Below are 18051 nucleotides of genomic sequence, written 5' to 3'. Positions count from 1 at the left end.
AGCTGCAAAAGCGAGGGTCACAAGGGCTCTCGTTTCTGTAAGAATTGAAATATTCCTTTAGGTTCCTTGAATCCCTAAGCAGTACTAAAGCAGCTTCCGGAATATTTGTTACCATACCAGCAAAGCCTGATATGATTCACAGTAGGGTAGCGATAAATTAGACTCGGATATTCCTTTCTTACGTCTACTTTGAGCAGATCTTGAAACTTTGACTCGTTCAACATGTTTGCCCTATACTTGACACTCTGATAATGAAAACTTTGTTCTGATTTCTAAGTTATAGCATATCAGTGACATTTATTGGACAAGACAACGCCTTCGAAAAACATTGTTCTGCGGCGACAAGTGACCGGGAACGAACATTTAGCTGTGACCAAACGAATAGAGTGTGCTTAGTTGAAAACAGGTATGCAAGCACAAATGCCTTTTCAAGACCTTTTAAGCGCGTGCTTGAAGCACTACATTGCTCACTACACAACGATCGCACAAGATGTACAGTACACGGCCTAAATAAAGTTAAAGTTAGCCTTAAAGTGGGTGATACCTATAAGTAGCTGCTGGCTGGAGAATTAACTCTGGAAGGATGGTGTTCGGTGGCCGTTTATTTTGTCGTATTTTTTTTTTAAATTCAGACGTGCTGACGCTGTATTTCCCCTGTAGGTAGCCCACAACGCTCGCTATTTACGTCCGTAAAACAACAGAGAAATACTGAACATGCAATTTGAATTAATGAAAGAAAAACAAATGGGAAAAAATTTGTTTTCTTTTTTTTGCAGTTTCTAATTCGAGGTTAATTTGCCCATAACAGCAGATACAAGAAATCATAACAGGGGTGGTAGTTAACAGAAAATGCCTTACCACAAGGCCATTAAACTACCCTTTCAGGTATAAAAAAAAATGGCTGAGGCTTAGCTAAGGTTAAGCCTAGTCAGATGCGAAGCATATTGATGGCTAGGCTTGGTAATACATGGCTTTCCTTTTGTAGAACTTTGTCGCCGAGCCGCATATTGAGCACGCCGCTTAGCCAGACGTTCATCCCGCTCTTCATCGGTCTCTGTGGCACGCTGAAGCTTTCGCTTCTCGTTCAAATCAGCCCTGCTTATAGGCGGCATCCCAACACCTGGCCGCCTCGTAAGTGCCCGGAGAGCGAGGCAAGCTCAGCTTTATACCACTGCTGTAGCGTCACGTGGTCAGCTGCAGCGCCTCTGATGTGGAGCCTCCACCGCCGCGGCCGACCGCGCGAGCCGGCAGCCGATCTCTCCTCTGCTGTGACGTCATGTTGTCACGTGGTGTCACGTGGTCACGCTAAAGGTCAATGGTAGCTCCACCGCCGCGCTCGACGGGCTGTAGTGTAGCTCTAGTAATATGCTTCGCATAAAACTTTTAGCGTGTGCGACACACAACATAAAGCGCCGGACCGCAGATAAGTGGCGTCTCCTAATTATTTTACAATAACAGGAATGCTTCTGTTTATTGTACACTCTAAACACAAATACGAATATATAGGAGTACAAAGAGAGTAAGATATCATCTAGCACACTAACTTTTATGAAAGTGAGTGCGCGAGAGTACAACTTATTCCCTTTTTATCTTTTCTGTTTAGACTGTAGGCGGCAAGCGTTAATGACGCTGCAGCGTTGTCTGCTGAATAATGTATACTACGCTATGTGCATGCTTACGCAGAGAAGCTGGCATACAGTATGTGGCTTCCAGAACGGCTAAAAGAACGATGCTGCACGTAGCGCTCTACAATTTTTTTGCCGAACGTTTGACAAGGATCCGTGATGATTTTACGCTGGCTGCATGCCGCGTTTCGGTAATTTGAAATTTTGGGCGTATTATACTTGCTCGTCTGATTTTTTTCTCGTTTTCTTGGAAAATGTCATTTTATTGAACAAAAGGCTCGTGGCCTCGTATCACAAAGGAAGAAAAGTCAGAACTCCCAAATTTTCGGCTTCCATTGTGAAAAATTACAAGGACAGAACTTGAATTTTTTCAGACTATAATGACCTAGCGATCTTTTAATTTTTCACTTTTTTATGGCACATTGAGCGTATTATTAATTAACCAAGATGCTTGTACAAAGTTCAGGGCTTTCTTATCTAATGCACGGAGCCTGAATATCGGAGTACTAAGAACAGTGAATGTAAGTGCGAGGCATGAGCATGTTTTTCTTTCCTTATACTTTCATAGATGGATGGAAACGAAATGATTGGTTGCTTTACAAAACAAGCGCTGAAACCGGCATCTGCATACACAGGCGTGACGTCCTCAGAGCGCGTAGGTTCTCGAAAGTGCTACTACTACAGAATGAATGAGCTCTGCATCTTAGACGGCGAAGGCTTTGGGGAGAACTCTCGTCGACAGTGAATGCGTGGTTAAGGTACATCATGATGTGTCCTTCTAAACCAGTCGCTTTGAACGCTTAACGCTTCTAGCTACACTCTGGCGGTAAGTTCGCAAGCAGCACAAGCAAAGCGACGGTGGATTTCAGCTATGTGGTAGCGATCGCGGCGGCACGGAACTGATGACATCGTCATTCGTGATATCTTCAAGCGCGACATCTTCTCGGTAACATCGCAGTTAGCGAGCCCGTTATAGCTGCGTGGGTTGACAAAGTTAAAAAGAAAATAATCAAAGCTGAGCGTTGCTAGCCAGCCCGGCATGGCACCAGCGACTTTAAAGCTACCCTCAGCACATGATCAGGCGTCGTCCACCTGACTCCGGGAGTTAAAGTTCAGAATATTGAAATCCGCCCGACTACTTATGCGTGTAAATAAGGTTATTTGCATTTTCCGTGCTGAAGGAGTTAACGACGTCATTCATGACGTCACTGCCAAAACTTGATGGGACACTTAAGCTCCGCCTAACGGTATAACGTGACAGCATTAATGGGCCCCTTCAGCGGCTTGGGGTCCGCTTTGCATATCACTTCGCCTTGGTACTGCCTACATGCCCATAAAGGAGATGCTGAGAAGTTCTCGGTTTTGCTTTCTTTCGTGTCGAATCGAAAAATTAATTTGGTACCATAAAAAAGCATCGTATCGTTTTATGTAGCTGTGCAAGCCTCAGACGTGTCCAATTTTTATAACTATTTTTAATTTCAGGTAGAACGTGGGTTGCTCCTTTCAAGGCTGGACATTTCACTGTTGAAGATGAGTCCCGTAGCGGCCCCCACAACCTCAAAAGAACCGGCAACAAGCAGTTCGGTCCATAAGCTTATTCTTTCCACCATCATGCAGAAAAAGCGAGATAGGCAGAATCAGGTGCATGCTTCAAAGCTTAGCCCGATCGCTATCAACCATGCTAGACACCCTCATCTTCAAAGCAATGCTTCGCGTTAGGCCAGCACGAGTAGATAATTGTTTGCGGTATCCTCTTGCAGCCGCGTTGTATTTTCTAGCACAAACGAATTGGGCTGCCTGAATTATCGATTGACCTGGTTTGCACTGCTCGGCTCTTCTATGCCTCACACAGTGTGGTCGCTAAACCCAACTCTGATACAATTATAAATGGTGACGCTATTTGTTTGGAGGTAGATATACTAACCACTAGTGTGGTTACTCCCGGCGGAATAATTAGCATTGCCTCAACTGTAGATATTTCCTGTCCATATGCTAAAGCACTCCTGTCATGTCCTTGAATTCTTGTCTCACGTTCAGTGAGTGAAATGGTGAATGAACCAATGAATGAATGGATCAATTCAACCGTGGTGCCGAGATAAGCGAGGACTTCAGTGTTCAGCTATACACTATACCTACTAACGCTGTAAGCAGAGAATAAGATAAGATTGTCGAGGGGAAAAGGAGGCGTCTAAAAACCATGCTTCTTCTCACCCGTGCAGGCGAAGAGGAGGAGGAGATGCTTCAGACTGCGCTGGCATAATCCTCGGGGTGCGCACCCATGTGCGACAACAGGGTTCCCAGCGCCGTCTGCCTGCGTCACAGAAGAGGAAAGAGAAGAGGAGATGAGCACCACGTCCCGGAAAGATTTGGCAACGCCCATAATTAGGCAAAACGTTCATCACGCTGGGAATCAAACTTCTTTCACAAACTTCAATAGAAACCCAGCGTTATTTCTCCAGCATCTTTTGGTATCCGCAGCATCGATCACGCTCTTAAGCTCAACTGTGATATTCCTCATGTTTTCCATACGCGGAATGTGAGTTATAAATGAAAATGGTTGTTAGGCCACTTGAAAAATGCGCTGCAAATTGATCTGCCGGAAAACAGTTCTTTTGTTTTTATCCAGAGAGACCAGCACTGCCCGCTGTTGTCTCAAAAGGCTTTCTGCTTAAGTCGCCGCAGCTGACACATTCGGGCCATTACCTTGCGAAGGGCTGCCGTTAGGAGTCCTTCACAACTAGACCTTCACAACACATCCTATTTGCTGTTGGAACTTGTGGGTGAGGTGTAATATTTGGAGCATTTTAAGCTATACTCTTTCAGCTCCCCCAGTCTCTATGCCCCTTCTGCTCTCCCGCCCGCGATGACATTGGCCGAGATCAAGGAAGTGCTTTCTTTCCCAAGAAAATTTTACAACAGCTGCCATACCGTGATACTTTTTATTTGAATGCATACTGTTTTGATTTGCATTTTGTTTGAGTGAGTGAGTGAGTGAGTGAGTGAGTGAGTGAGTGAGTGAGTGAGTGAGTGAGTGAGTGAGTGAGTGAGTGAGTGAGTGAGTGAGTGAGCGAGCGAGCGAGCGCGTGCGTGCGTGCGTGCGTGCGTGCGTGCGTGCGTGCGTGCGTGCGTGCATGCGTACTCCAGCAGTGTCATGGGTCTGAATACCGTGTCTCCATTTCGTGGACGCGCTGTTCGCACTTTGCCTACGGAATGCCGTTCTCCTCCTATCTGCCTTACACGTCGCTCGAGCATCAGCCTTATGCAAAATCTGCGTTTGCAACTCCCAAATGCGCGGTTCTCCATTTCGCTACAGATTCAGCAAGCTTGCGGAATAACTCCAGTAGACACGTTCCCTGAGCTTAACTCTATGCAAACGCAGCTCTGCGTACGTACACGCCACTCGCAGTCGCGTGGAGCGTGATGCTGGTACCACGAAGCAACAACGAACATCCCAAACTGTAGCACGTGTGTCAGCTCTGAAAGCCGCCCGAAAAAAGCCGAGTCGCATATATTGGCGTCCGTTTTATTCGCAGTCGCAAAGCCCCCTACTCTGTTCTGGCTTGATTAAACTTCGCCCAGCATCGATCACATCACGCCAGCCGCGCGAAACGATAGAAATGTGCAGAAAAAGAAAGGAACTAAACATAAACGAAACGCTATAGGAAAGTGGAGACGGGGAGTTTGTTTACAGTTGTCAATAGCTACGATGACGACAACACGTGCCCGTAGAGGGAACGCTATGAGCGCGGGAACTGCGGGAAACACACGACTCGAAAGTAAACAACACTAGTGACACCACCTCCTGTCCCGTCCACGTCCCCCCCCCCCCCCCCCCCCCCCCCACCAACTTTTTCCACCGATTCCGTGCTGTATTTCTCTCTTCCTTGTTCCCTTCCGGACTCGACTGTCGGCGCGGCACTCTTCAAAAGTTAATACGAGACGTGAAAAAGTGTCGAGCCCTCGTAGCCGGCTGCTGACGTCCGGCTTATTTCCCACGCCGACACGTGCGCCAGCCGAGTGGAAAGCTGCGCCGAGCTCAAGTGGCCCGCGTATCCGTCCAGGCCCGTTGTGCGCAGTCAGCAGTGCGCCGTTGCTCTGTTTCTTGTTCATCGCGAACAAGCGAACGTTGCTTCTAGTTCTCGCTCAAGGCAGGCGGGTGCAAAAGTGCGGCCGACGGCTTCGTCTTTCTCTCTCTCTTTTCTTGTTCTGTTCTGTGCCTTTCCCGATACGTTACTGAGGGGACGAAGAAAAACGGCATAGCTATTCGTAGTTAATTCAGAGGGTAAGATAGAAAAGGGAAACGGTAAGAGTAATCTCTGTTTCCTACAGCCGTTATTTATTGGCGCCCCCTCCCCCGTGCCCTCCGAACGACGACCACCATTTCGCTGCTACGCTTGGCGATGTAGTGCACAAGGTGCGTTCGCTACAAGGGCTATATCAAAAGACGTAGGACACGTCGCAGTTTAGTAAGTATTTCGCTGACAAGAAACACCAAGTTAACCAACTCCTGTCCAAATGCAGCCGTTATCGGAAAGACTTCAGATATTGAAGCCTTCACGATCTACTCTGTTTCAGCCGAGAGGTGTCGTATTGCTATTTAGGAAAGGAAAGGCGCAGTAACTGTCTCAGTTCTCAGTGGACGTTGAACTACGCTGTTAGGAAATAGAAGGATTGAAAAAAGGATGCGGGAAATAGGCGCTATGGTGAGGGTTCTGGTTAAATTTCGACCACCTGCAGTACACAGGCGTCTTGCATTTCTCCTTCAACTGTAGGAAGAGATCGAAATTTTTTACAGGAGCCGTGAAATATCGGCAGAAAATCGTGTGGAACAATTCACTGGAGAAAGTTATGATGGTCTAAATGGCACGTTTATGAACCTATTATTCCTGCATCAGAGCGGGAAGTACCAACGACCTGACAACAGAGGGGATAAGCGCGTGCATCAGCCGTCATTTTGTTTTCGCGATCGATATCTATTATAAGGCGACAATACAGCAGAACTTGACTCCCTGACGGAGAACTTTGTCTTCGTTTTGCAATTGCAACTAAATGACCTCGTATTTAGATATTCTGTGTTGTAGGTGCGGGCACTACGGCTTTAAGGTGCTGCTCTATGCATGCTGCATTCATGCGGGTCAATAGCAGCAAAAAGCAATAGTTCTCAAAGATCCTGCAGTAAATGCGCGTATCTGATGGTTGTCCTTGCCATTGGCTACCACCTGCTTTGATTGGAAGCCCACACTACGTATAAAAAAATTGTGAACTTCTGCGAACTTCACGGTCTCGGCCGCCAATCCAGTTTATATTTCTTGGTGCCTGTGACATCCTCTTCTGCTTAGCTTTCGAAGCACGCTACTACATGCGCAATCGTGTCCTCTCATACAGAGAATACTGACTGTCCAGTCAAGACTCTAGAGATGCTCTCATTGTTTACCTTTGGAGACACTCATCCCTCTGGTCCTGTTCCTATATCGTTTCTGGTCCGATCCCTGCGTCTGCGCCTATCCGAATGTGGAAATTGAATTATCTCGTGTTCGTTTTTTCCATCAATATTTGTATGACAGTAAACAAATTCATGAACTGGGTGCTGTTTCTCACGCAAAAATAATGATGACCTTGATAGAAAAGTACCATGAAATCTTTGCATAAAGCCTAGAAGCTAGTATCGGCTCCCATCATGCAGAGAAATATGTTAAACGCATTTAGTATGTTCAGCGAAGACATGAAACAAAAATTTGCAGTGGTTTAGCTCTGGTTAAACCTGGAGGATAGCGAAAGCAACGAGGAGAGAGAGAGAGAGGCGATAGAGAGCGCGCGGCAGCGGCGGCGGCCCCGGCACGCTAGCTATGCGCCGTTACTGCGCATGCGCAACTGGCGAGCGCGGCGGCGGCACCTCTGAGTCACCCGCGCAGCGACGGCGGCGGCGCGCCAGCTGTGCGCCGTGTGACGTCAGGGATCCTCGCGCATGCGCAGCATGGCCTTTCGTCAGCTCCGCGAAATGGCTCGGCGACTCGCGTAGTATAGTGCCTAGAATATACTAGGCACTATACGCGTAGTGTTGCTTTCGCAACAATATTCCGGAGCACGGCAGAAACTGTGTTACCATCCCTAAAATTCAGTTCGTTCGTCTCTCCTACTTTGCACGCACAAGAACGTATACTGAACTCATTCGTTTATCACCACCCCTCTACTTCAAAGCACATGTCAGTGTTCAATTTAAAAACTTCGAAACAGAGGATTATTGCACCCGATGATAAAGTATCCGTGTCAGCGGAGGCGAACTGAAAAAAAAAAAGTATTGAAACCCGGTGAACAGTCCATCCTTGAAAAGAAGCGGAGGTCACTGTAACCTTGAGTTTACTTGCGATAGAGTGAAGTTAAAGAATGCAGCCAATATTCTGCTCTTTCACTAACGACACGCCGATGTCTAGAGGCGTATGCTTGTTGTCGGTTGCAGTGAATGCATCGAGCTGATCGGTACGCGTCACAGTGTTTTCCAAGGAATGAGAACAAACAACCAAGAAACGAAAGCGCTACGCGGAGCTTCAGTATTACAAGCGAGCGCGCTATCGAATGTCTACCCGTTTATAAATGTCCACGCCTTGCGTGTGCGTGCGTGCGTGCTTGCCATGTTATGCTGGCAAGGCCGCGTTCTACGCGGGACACTCGGGAGGAGATAAGTTTAACGCCGTTACAGGAGGCCGACTGCGCCCTAAAGGGGACCGATGCATCACTGTCCCACGCGCGGGCGGCATTTAGTAGTCAGGGGGCGGCGTTACCGGGGGCACAAAGCGGAGGCAGCTAGTTGATCAATCACCCGGATGACGTAACGGCGACCGCTAGACCAACTCTGTTTGCCCGCCGATGCGCCGCCGTGGAGCAACCGCCTAACGCGCTCGCTTGAATAATGAGAATACACTTTAGCAGGACGAGTCAGGAGAGGGGGAGAGGAGAAGAGGGCTCCTGCGTCCTCCTCTCCTGCCGACTCTTACATAACGGTACGCTTGAGAACACTGGGGAAGGGCGTGTGTGTTCGATTGCGGCTATCGTTGCGCAACGAACAGGCGGTTTCGTTTTCATGGTGGGTGAGGTGTAGGGGAGCGATCTCGCTTTACAGGGGAAGCGCTCTCACCCACTCCTCGCTTCTGCGACCGGCTTAACGATAACCTTGCGCACAGCCACCGATTCTCAGGGCGACGAACCTGCTCGGAGGCTAGCGGCGGCGCTGGCTGTCTGCGTTAAGCATGAAGAATCGGAGCCCCTTAGAATTTGATTAAGACGCTTGCGTAACACTGTTGGCTGCTTTGTTGCCTGGTGTTTCGCGTTGCGAAGCTAGTATATTTTTTTGTGTGTGATGCTTTTCCTTGTCTCCGAAAATGGGAGAAAGCTCACGTTATCTGAGCTGTTTGCTGTGAGAAACAGGGTAGGTTTTTACGAGGTACAGAGCTCGTCTCTGCTGCTTGAGAATGAATCGATTATTTGTAAGTGCTTTTGCTGCAGGAATAAACAATTGCACCCTCAATGACATTTCTATCGTTTCATATACAGCTCGAGATCTAATCGGTATATGCCATTCAAACGAGGCCCTTGAACAATGGCGCCGAGCTACTACTGTCATGACGTTGCGGTCAACGGCCTTGCGTCTTTTAACCATGTCTGATGACACACTAGCCGGTGCTTGTAGAATTTTTGGTTTCTTTAATTTGCACGGCGTAAATTATCTGAAAATAATTTTTTTCTCTTGAGTTTGTGAAAATTCAATAGTTTTTTTCGATTTCCACATTTAGGACATATTCTGTCACGTGAATTCAGTGTAATAGCATTATGAAAGCAGGCATGAATTTTAAGGTACAGCTGGATTTTTTTTAAAGAGAGGGTCCTCTAGATTGCACTGTTAATTATTTAATCCTGCAGCTCAGTCGTATTCAGGAATAGCAATGTCTGATCATTATCTCACATTCCACTTGAGGGACGCAGAATTTTTTGGATCAGGCGTCTTCGTGTGGCTCCCGACACTCACCTCGCTTTCAACATATAGATATAAGGAAAGGAAATCTGCGAATAATAAAGAACACATTTTTTTAAACCCGATTTTGACAAGTGTGAATTCTTGGCACACAACAAGAACAAGTTATAAAATCATGCTGGCTATCACAAAAATTGTTTCCCTTTCCTTACCACCGACACTTATTTCTGTTCCCCCCACTTTGCATATCACAGCGACTCCACAAGCTCATGAGTATCTAGTGTTCGCAAGATACGTAAAGGCTTTCGACAAACCATTTCTGCCATCCGCTAGTGAAAAATGGAATTACTTGAAGGGACCACTATTACTGAGCACGAAATCTTAGAAGATTCAAAGAAATACTTGCACACTAATAATAACCCAAGAATACTGTTGCCCCTGTTATTATTTCAAAACAGTCAATGGCCTAATCGCCGCGCCTTTTTTGTTCTGTATCCTTGTTTATCTTCTTCTTATCTTCTTGTTTATATTCTTTATCTACTTGTAAAATCTTTGTAGTTATGCCAAGTATAATTATCATCTTGTTTATAATAAAATCCTAAATGTCTTATATGTGCTACTTTTTAAGAGTGGAGGGCATCATCTGCCTGTTCTATATTTCTCCTTTTTGAAATATTCGCATTTCGTACAAAATCTTTGAAACACATACCTTTTGTACTTAATAATCATGACCGTCAAGAACGATCACAGTTTCTTACTCTCTCGCCCCCCCCGTCCCTCCTCTTATGTAACGCAGATCTGGTGCCTTTAGTAGCTAGTAAACGAGTAATTGATGATGAATAGAATGGTACACGGGAGTTCACGCTTGAATGCCCTATTTTAAACGCAGTTCAAAGAAAATGCTCAATATAAAAGCGCGGAATAATAAGAGAGGCTGAGATGGCTATGTAGCCATTTCGAAAGCTGGTTTTCTTCTAAGAGCATTCTTCTGTTTACTTATTTGAAACACACTTCACATGCTAAGCCCACTGCATCCAAAAAAAGAATTAACTGTAGCAGATGACACACTGACAGTAATAAAAACTCGGCCTTCAGTGTTGGTAAGAAACGAGCCCCAGGAAGCTGCATTTCGGACATCACGAAGAAGTATTTAATAATACTAAAAAAATGTGACTCGGGAGAAACCGTCAGCGAAATTCAGAGCCACAGAAAAATAGGAGAAAAAGAGAAAGCAAGAAGAAAACAATACTAACACTACGCAGGTGGATGGATAGAGGGAGCCAAAAGCTCGTAGAAGAAAGAAGAAGAGGCAAACGAGCAGAGCAACCGTAGTTCAGGAGCTGGCAGGGCTTGAAGGTGGGCTGTGCGCCGAGCGCAAGTAAAACGCTAGGAAAATGATGGCCGTAGGAACAAGGGACGTCAAGGCGTCGCAGCTTTGTGGCAAAGCTCTCACACTGGCGAAGTCACATTCGCGAAGAGGCACTGGTCGTGGCCGAGCACGAAACTGGATGGTCGGGGAGCACAAAACACACACAAAAGAAATAGGGAAAAGTGAGAGGGAAAAAGAGGGTGGCGAAGTCGAAGGAAGCAAAAAGAAAAGATGGAACGAAGGAGGAAAAAGAAGGATACGGTCCCTCCCCTTACACGTTGGTGCGCAAGTGGGGACAATGCAAACAGGGAAGGAATTTATATAACGGGGGCGAAAGGGGAGGAAGGTTGGGGGGAGGGGGGGTGGAGGGAGTGCATGGAGGAACAGGTCAGAGCGGCTGAGCTGAGCTCCATTTCTGCCGCGAAGCAAACACATGCTCGCCTGCCTTACACTTGCACGCACTCGCTCCGTATACTGGGACGAGTGTGGGGAATCTGGGAAGCGAACGCCTACAGCTAGCCAGATCGCTGCATATACGAAGGGACTCGAAAGTAAACGAAGAAGACAGCCTCCTGGCAAGGTGTAGAGCGCAAGAAGAGAAAAAGAAAACGCGAGCGAAGAGGCAGCTCGGTGTATACAGAGCGATTCAGACTGCGGAAGCGTTTCTCCGTCACCGTCGTCGTCGCTATATAGCCCGACGCACAACGCAGAGCAGACTGTTCTGAGGTTGTGGAATAGGAGCCTCGAAAAAAAAGAGACAAAAAGTAAAAGAGAGTGGTTTCAGGTGTCCGTAAAGAAGGCGAAAGAAAGGGCAATGTAAACATGAAGAAAAAAATGCAGAAGAAGATAAGGTGTAAAAACTTTGACAGTGAAATAAGCAGCGCTGTTGAAGTCGTGATGTATACACGGCTAGTCTTGCGTAAGCGTGCGACTTGCGGATGTTGCAGAAACTGCGATTACCATTTCGCATTTGCGAAGCGTTGGGTGGCAACAAACAAGAAAAAAAAAAAGCAGAAAGGAAGCAGACTTCTCGGTTGTGAAGAATGTGTATAAAGAGCAGTTCAGAGTAAAGAAAAAAAAAGACGCAATGCTATGCAGAGAAAAAAAAAGTCTTCAGAATGAAGTCGGAAACGGAGATGCAAAGAAAAACATTTGCAACAGTGTCGTACTCTGTCGTTTGTTTTATATGTTATTTACTCTTTTTATTCGTATCTGTGTGGGATGACGTGTCGGCGATAAGGAATAGTAAAAAAAAAAAGAGAGTCGAAACCGTTGTAAAATTTCACAGACCATTCTCATCTTCTCGGAGCGTTCCAGCTAATTTGTCAGCAGAGTGTGATGCCGGGCTTTTTCTGGTGATTGTGCCTTTTCAAACCTTATTCTGCGTCGGCTGCGCAGCAGCTAACGGCTGAGTTATCTGTCTGACGCCACTCGTAAACAAAAAAAAAAAAGAACAAAAACTTCAAAACTTCAGCGCAGTCAACGAGCCGACGGCAGCACGAGTGGGCGCTGAAGAATACGGGCGATTAAGCTGATGTTCGCGATTATTTATCTATATTAAGCAACCTCCACGGTTCTTCAAAGGACGAATGGAACCAGGAATAGAAAGGCAATGAGAAAATGGGACCAAGAACTGCTAACCAAGGCTGAACGCGAATACTTCCGAGAGGAAGTACTGCAAGTGCAATTGTGTAAACGCCGCAAGAAAGTTGACGGGAAGATTGCATTCCAAGCGTTCCTGGGGTTATAAAACTGCCAGGAAGCAACAGATGTTGCCCATACTAAGAAGTCGGTAGTGGCGGGAATGGATGCTGTCGTGATAATGAACTTAATGTGAAAGTGGCGGTGAGCGCCGTTAATGAAATTGCTGATGCGGTCTTTCCCATTTACTTCTTTTGGTCACATGGCTACTTCTACTGCATAGATTAAAGCACGAGGGGACACAAGGTTCGTCTTAAGGGTGTGACCATATAGCGTTAAACATGGTCGTTCTCTACTTTGCATTCACAGATTACGGATTAGGGGGAGCCTTCATACCACTCCTCGTGCAGTGGTGCAGTGGTCAGAAGCGCCAATGCCCCGGAAGGTGGGATTTTCAAGCATAGGCACCGGTGGGGCTAATGGGGCCGGTGAAACAACCTATCGCGACTAATCTTTATTTTACCTGCCAAGGTGGGCAGTTTTCTCGCAATCCGATGGACGGGTTGCCACTTGGCATGGAGAGTTGGTTGTGATGACGTCACAAGGTCACGTGTCCTAGGTGCCTGCTTTTTCGCTCACAACGCCGACAACGCTAACACAGGATTTTGTGTAGAACCGGATCCTTAAAGCTGTAGAATTGAAGTTTGAGGTGTGTTCGTCTCTGTCCAGAGTCCATAACTCTTCAAACAAACCGTACTTCTAAATAGGGAACGCTACATTTAAAGCCGTTCAGATTCTGAACTACCTCGTGAAAAGCGCACGTGGGATGTGCCCAAGGATGAATGTGAGTACTGCCGCAGTGGATTTGAATGGTGTTATGGGCGCTATCTCTAAATAGGTCACTAACGAAAAAAACCGTTTTGTGTCTTGGTCGTCTCACCATTAGGGGCTTTGAGAACCCAGCTTGCTCTTCCCGAGGAGCCTCTCGCGACCAGTCTTTAATCTAACCGCCACCTGCCACGGCGGAAATTTGCCAACAATCGGGTAGGCAGGTTGTGATGAGGTCACAAGGTTGGCACCCCGTCACGCGTCAGGTCCCTAATAAACTAAGACAGAGCGATAGCAAAACAAAGGTATGCAAAGACGCAAAAGAAAACAAAGATAAACAAAGTTAAACAAGGGCAAAAGTGCTAGCGACCTAACTTGCATTAGGTTCACCAGGTAAATCAAGGCCATTTTTTTTTATCTAAAAAAAATTCTACCGCACACTTCGCACCTTCATGGCACTGGCAAATTACCTGTTTTCTTTTCTATTTTAATATGTTATAGCAGAGGTCGGTGTGAACAGCAGTCATGTCTATATCTCTCTTCGGTTTGCTTGCTCTGATTATTCTACTAAAAGTTAATTACGGTAACAGTGATTGCAAGACGACACCAAAGTCGTAAGGCATCAGAGGCTCTCAGTTCACAAAGCTTCGATGCACGAAAGTCTGACATTAAATGGCGCTCAGCGAGCTCCTGCGTTTCTCTTAGCAAAAAAAGAAGTCGCTCAAGAAGCAGTGCACTTTTCTGCACTCAGAAGCACACATAGCGAGCACAGGATTTATAGAGGTACCAAGAGAGCAAGAGGAAGTTACGCAAAGAGAGGAAGGTACGCAAACCAGCCTTCAATTCGACTGTATACCAAGGATTTATTATTCAAGATATACCCTTCAAGATTCCTGGTTTCCGAAGAAATGCTTTCGCGTGTGATATATATGCTCGTATGTGACCTCAGCGACCCTTAAGCCTCTACCGCGGTGTTTCCGCTAACCGCTATATAACTGCATTATGGCGCACAGCTGTTCTGAGCCTCTATAGCGACGTTGGAGAAGCGCCCAGAACGTCTCTGACAGTGAAGGCGACAGCAAAAACTACCAAGTAGGCCTGGTAGTGCAGCTATCACTACCTAGTGTCTACATACGGCTGCGACAGCAAGATTTTTATCCATTGGAGTTACTCTGTAGCCCCACTTACTATCTATTGTCTACAAACACCTGAGCTAGCAAGATTTTATCCTTTGCTTTTACTTCAGATTACAGGAGAAAGACTTTTTGTACCTTTTTATCGACTGAGCACAATTTTTTGCTACGTACTAAAACTTGGTGCTGCAACCTCGATCGAGGTGAATCAGCGAATCTGAGAGCAAGCCTGGGCTAACACACAGTGATCAGATAGCGTTCTTTTTATTTTTTTGCAGCGTAGAACTACGTTTATAACGTTGTTAATTTAGAGACGTTAGGCTTAGCTAGGGCGTGCCGTTTTGCAACCTAGAGTTGCCTCAGTATGTGGGTAGCCGTTACCCAGGCAGTAAACCGTGATTAGAGCTGGGAATTGGCACATTCTGGACCCGGCGCATGCATGTCTGAAGGCAGCGGGCTGAGATTACCACGGAAGAATAAGAGAATGAAATTACGCTGTGTCGACACATATGCCCCTGTTTGGTTTTATTAGCCATAAAGCCAAACCATCGTACGAGACTGTCAGGGCAACCAAGCCTCAGCTACCCGTCTTTCGTTAATTTTCACCTTTTATTAAAATAAACGAGATATCGGAAGGCGTTATCTTGGTAAAAACTTTCCTTCTCCTTATTTAGCTTTGCAGACCAGCACTTTATCTTTTCGCACATCTAGTTGCTGCACTTAGTTAACTGCTTACGCTCTTTTGCGTTTTACTCTAACGTATACCTACCGGGTTTTCAGTCGAGAATAAGCTGGGGTTAAAGTTTATGCCTTTTCCTGTCGTAAAGTTAATGTACTTTACGGCAAACAGGAGTATCACCTGCCTTTTCAGGTAGAAGCTCTTGTAAAGCAGCAAGTAAAAGAGAGCATGAAATGGTTCGGAACTGCAACATGGGTCAGCATCGTTCTGCTCATCGGCCGTACCGACGTCTTCGTGAGTGCCGATGAACCAGAACTCTCTTCTACATACGTAGAGGAAATTGAACAAGTTAGAAAGGAGATAGCTAAGGCAACCATGGACAACAAAATGCAAGAGGACATCTTACAGACAACATAGTGGTTGGTACGATGACATCATCTTAAGAAGCTTTGTGCGTTCCTTCGAGTTTCATAAAACTCCAATAGAGTAGTGACTTTTTCCAACCGACGTTGGCGCCGACGGCGTCAGTGCCCTCTTGGTTGACTGCTGGTGAAGGATTGGAGTAATCGAACGTTCGATTCCTTCGCGCTTTTTTTTATTACTTGATGATCGCTGATGGGCCGTGTTTCGTCCAAACTCGCAGAGAGAAATGCTAATTTTTGGGTAGCTCCATGTTCGAGTATTGATTCCTTAAAGTACGCCCCACAGCTCCTGTGAATTCGCAGCAACAACTGCTGCAAGAGACTGTCATGTGAGAGTCAGCGAGCTCCCTACATTTTTTAGCAATTATCGGAAGCACTATAAGAAGTTGACACTGGAGAATTTTAGTTCAGAGGAGACGTGTTAACGTGGGCGCATCCCATTGCGAAGGCGCAATATCAAATGCGCGCCGAACTCGGCCACGTTATACACCTACTCCAGTAAGTCCCCGCTATGCTGAATGTCTCTACTAACCAACCCGTCTTCAACTTCGCACACAAGTTGCGTGGAAGTATCTGGTTGGCCAGCCATCAAATGGCCAGCCATCAAAAGAAACTAGCGGATAAGATTATCACGAAGATACATGGCACCAGAATGAGAAGTAGCAAGAGTACCTAGGAAATAGAGGTTTTTAAGACACAGGCCCCGAAAGCCCTTAATAGGCAAGTTGAAAGTCCGTCCCCGTGACCGCAAGCACATCGAGGCGGACGATTTTTTGACAGATCTTGTCCGTCGAAATACTTTTGTTATAACACACTCAAGTTAAGGGAGGAGACGGACTTCGAGAGGCACGTTATGCGAATAATAGATAAACAGGCGCTGTTTTGTGAAGGGTAACACAGTGACATGATGACATAAGAGGACATGATGACATGAGTGGACACGAGTGAGCACGAAGGTCGATGCTCGTACAAGACAGGGGTGACTGGCGATAGTAGGCGACGGGTTTTGTCTTGGGGCGCGCATTGCCTGACTGGGGATCACGGAGCAAAATAATAAAAAAAAAACAAATTAATAAATGAATTTAGAGCCAGCCTGAGGTAACGAAGTGCCATTTTGCATTCGCGGAGACAGTTGCTCGCGAAATGAAGTCAGAGATGAAATTTAGAGAATGGTGTAAGAAGTAATGCGTAGTTAAGAAACCGCAACTTCAAAAGCGAACCACGCGAATCTATACGATGGAACGACGTGGCCCCTGCAGGAAGTTATAAGCCCATTGCCCTTACAAAAATTTCTGTAAACAGTCTACAGACTGTCCACGAATGTTTGTCTATAAAGTCCATAGACTTTCTATAGACAAATCCTATAGACTAGTCTGTAGGGAATGCATAGAATTCTGGCCATACACTTTTAGCTGACGTGTTTCTATAGAAAGGCTACAGACTACGAATAGACAAAAGGAAATATCTGTAGGAAGGTAATATAGTCTATAAGAAGTCTATACACAGTCTATAGATCATTTTTAGAAGGGTGGGTAATTAAGTTCGAAAAAAGCCCCCCCGTATGCGTTAAAAAACTTGGCAGTTTACCATCCGCACTGTTTCACCGTGCCACCACAGGTGAGGAGCGCCAAAGAGAACAGCAAAAAAACAAAAAACAAAAGTGGTGCAGGAATGCAAGAAAAAAGAAGTAAATATAGTTGCGCCGCCATCAACGTCCCTCTGCCCTTTTACGGGTGGTAGCGGCGTCGCCTTAAAGAAGACAGGTGGCCCACCTTGTAGGCGCGGGCCTCGACGGCGAAGCGAGTGGTGGGGAACGTGGCTGACCAGGAAAGATGGCTGTGCCCTATATAGCCGCGGTGCGCGGAATCGCACCGAAATGTCAGAAGTCCTCCAGGATGCTGGCCGGTGTACAGCCAAGGAGAGGCGCAGGGAATTCGGGGAAGAAGGAAAGAAAAGGGTAGACCGAGGGAGGAAGGGAGATTCGTCGGAATTCTGAGGGAAAAAAGGCGGTCGACCGAACTACAGGGGGAGGAGGGCGGGAGCAGAGGGAATATCTTCGCGACCTTTTCGACTGTTTCGCTGAATTCGGTGCCGTCGTCCGTGGCATCGGAAGCTGGGGAACGTTTCGGTAAAGGCGATGGTTGCTCCTATAGAGCTACGGCACTGCTGTTTCAGCGACAAGTTAGAACGAAGGAAAGCCAGTGCTAAGAGATCGATGTGCCCGCCTACAGACATCTCTCGAACTTTTGCACATGCCCACGCTCGAAATAGAAAGGAGTAAATGGGATTAACATGTACTCCAGTACACTCCGTTCTATAAAAGGGATTGCGCTAGAGGACAGCTTAACACGTTTTTTACTCCCATATATGCGTATCCGTGATTAGGGT

General features: G+C 46.4%; 1 protein-coding gene across 1 annotated transcript in view; it reads right to left on the bottom strand.

Annotated features, from left to right (window-relative positions):
- Positions 1 to 18051, bottom strand: part of Octalpha2R (alpha2-adrenergic-like octopamine receptor) — a 268393-nt gene that overhangs the window by 161299 nt on the left and 89043 nt on the right. The window contains exon 2 of the mRNA XM_089565199.1: positions 3837 to 3936. The gene's annotated coding sequence lies outside the window, so the exon portion shown is untranslated. The remainder of the gene's footprint in view (positions 1 to 3836; positions 3937 to 18051) is intronic.

This window comes from Amblyomma mixtum, chromosome 1 (assembly GCF_055824585.1).
Source record: "Amblyomma mixtum isolate Tamu chromosome 1, ASM5582458v1, whole genome shotgun sequence".
Classification (NCBI taxonomy): domain Eukaryota; kingdom Metazoa; phylum Arthropoda; class Arachnida; order Ixodida; family Ixodidae; genus Amblyomma; species Amblyomma mixtum.
The sequence above is the reverse complement of the archived record's forward strand: the minus strand, read 5'-3'. Positions and strand labels throughout refer to the sequence as shown.